Here is a 2860-nt window from a genome sequence, read left to right as displayed (position 1 = left end):
ACCTCAATTCTTGGTCTTCTACATGTGCACTTTTTCTAATGTCTTATCCATTGTTATACCCTTTTAAAAATAATTTTTAAAAATTCAGATTTCTTGAAAGCAAGTATTAATATTCAATTATTTGTCCAATCACATAATTATGTATGTTAATTTGAGCAACAGATTTGACATTAAACATACATTGCATAACAACTATTGGTGATTAGCTATTCCTGCTTTGAAAATCTGTAACATATGTACCTTTGTATGTTAATTCTGTCATTTTTTGTATTTGGTTTGGCTTCTGTTTTTACTCTTAAATATTAAATTAAAAAGAACTGTCTGCTAAATTCATTGAACCGTTTAGTGATTCAGTTCTTTGATTTTGTGAATGTGTTAAAGTTTTTGAATTCTAGATAATAATTCTCTATCAGAAGAGCAGCTGTGGATCCAGGCCTTTCCACTGACCATTGTCAGAGATTGACTGAGCTGCGACCACCTCTCCTACAATTGTAGAAAGCAGGTGGTACAAAGACAGATACAGGGACCAGGTTAGCCCTGCCTAGACTCCTACCCCCACTGTCCCTGGAGCTTGACTGAGCTGCAAATGCCTCTATGACCAGTTGCAAGAGCCTTGTTGAACCCTACATGGTGCACTCACCATTAAGAGAGCCAAAAGAAAATTCAGTCAGCCCTCCTCATCATCAGAGACTATTGAGCTGTGAATAAACCTCCAGCTCCCTGAGGCAGATGCCATACTGAACTGCACACAGTGGGAGCAGTGGTGATCCTACACTTACCTCCCACTATTGTGGGAGCCTTGCTCACTCACAAAAGTGAGCAATCACTACTTACTACATCAGGAAATTGGAAGTTCCAAAAGTATCAAAATGGAGAAACAAAAGGCAATGTCTTATCTCCCGCCTATGCGGAACAAGTTCAGGAGACAAGGTTCCAAAAGAACTTGGAAGTCACAGATGTAAAATTTCTGAAATAATAGCAACTGCAGTCAATAAACAATTTCATCAGACTACAGAGAAAATGAGATCAGATCTTAGGTTTAAAAAAAGAAAGGACTGAGAGCCATGTGAGTCAAGCTGGAGCGCAGCCCACATGGGGGAATCTATCCCACTGGCTGTCCCGGTAACCATGGAACAGATGGTTCCGGAGATGTTCTTCTCTCACCTGGGTATCTTCTTTTATGAAAAGGCCAAAGACAATGTGGGGAAGGAACGAGAAGCCAACAAGAGGGTAGGAGCCAGATGGCTCTCGCTGCTGGGTGCCTTGGTGCACCTGGCCACGGCCAAGGTCTATCACAGTCTCATCTACCTGGGGCAAAAACTAGGGAGCCAGTTATTCTTCAGCAGGAGGGGTTCCATGCTCACCATCTATACATCCCTGCATAATGAGCTGAAGAAAGTGGTGGTAGGTCGCAGAGCCTTGGCTGAGACTGCTCCTCATGTGAAAGAATTCCTCTCCTACTTATCAGAGCAGCTCTGTTTCTTTGTTCAGGCTCAGGCTCAGATGGAGTTTGAAGACTTCTGTGAGAAGATGTACACCCTCAGTACACAGAAGTTCATCAATGCTGAAAATCTTGTGGGACTTTTGGACACCAACCTCAAGAAGTACAGCTCCAGATTCCATCACCCAATCCTCAGTCCTTTGGAGAGCAATTTCCAGCTGGAAGTCAATGTCTTAAGTCATCTCCTCAAGGCCCAGGCTCAGTTCTCTGAGTGGAAGTTCTTCCCTTCCCTGTTGAACTTGCACAGTGCTCACACCAAGCTGCAGACCTGGGGCCATCTTTGAAAAGCAGCAAGAAGCCAAGAAGCATCTGTTTGGAGGGCAGTCACAAATGGCCGTTCAACACCCACACCTTTTCCTTTGGCAGATGAAGCTCAAAAACATGCTCCTGTCAAGTTTAGTTTTTACTTTCATGAGACACTGAGCTGACAAACTACTGCTTCAGAAATGAAAGCGTTGATTACAAAAGCTAACCCAGACAGTTTTGGAAAGATTTCTAACTTCATCAGGAAATATATTTTTTTTCAAAAAATAAAAGGAGAAAGAAAGGAAATATAATGCTGTCAATGTGTCCTTAATTTTTGACAACCAAGGTTCAGAAAGTTTTTAAAGTCATGGCTATTATCACCCCCATTCCTACAGAGAGGCCCTAAGGGAGTGTACCAGTACCCAGCAGTGGTATCTCTGCACTAGCCCAATGTCATCATAATCATGACAGACCGCACCTCTGACCTGAGCAGCTTGGAGAAAGTGGTCCATTTCTTTGATGACAAAGTTAAAAGCACCTATTTCCTAACCCACACAGAACCTCACTTTACTATTTTGGTCATTTTTGAGTCAAAGAAATCTGAGAGAAGTTCCCACTTCATTTCTTTCCTTAATGAGCTCTCATTTGCTCTAAAAAACCCCAAAGTTTTTGCAAGTCTAAAACCTGGATCCAAAGGTTAGCAGATGACTGGTGTGAAAGGTTATCAAGACCAGAGATTGTTGTTTTTAATTACTGTGATACCTACAGTGGTCTGGGAGTAGAATTTACATCCATTCATGCTTCTCTCAAAGCTAAATTAAAAACAAATTCTCCCTAATTGTGTTGCACACTATAAGTAATTAAGGCCAATTGAATTAAATATCCAAAGAGTAATCTAGGAAAAGATCATGGGTTGCTGTGTGTTTGCATGGGAGAGAAACATATTTTGGGGGCGGGGGTTTCTATTTTTTTTTTGTTCACTTAGATTCTGTGTAATAATCTTTGATTTTTACTTCCATATGTCTTTATTATTCTAAATATTATGTTTCAATGCATTTCCAATATCCTTCTATTCCCCACTTTCCTGGAAGAGTAATTGGGGTAAGATATTAA

At 40.8% G+C, this 2860-nt stretch overlaps 1 pseudogene; it reads left to right on the top strand.

Moving 5' to 3' along the window:
- The first annotated feature begins 1092 nt into the window (after window positions 1–1092).
- LOC101582716 lies at window positions 1093–2448 on the top strand (annotated as a pseudogene).
- Window positions 2449–2860: the final 412 nt, after the last annotated feature.

This window comes from Octodon degus, unplaced genomic scaffold (genome assembly GCF_000260255.1).
Source record: "Octodon degus isolate 3935 unplaced genomic scaffold, OctDeg1.0 scaffold00719, whole genome shotgun sequence".
Lineage (NCBI taxonomy): Eukaryota > Metazoa > Chordata > Mammalia > Rodentia > Octodontidae > Octodon > Octodon degus.
This window is presented reverse-complemented; position numbering and strand designations above follow the sequence as displayed.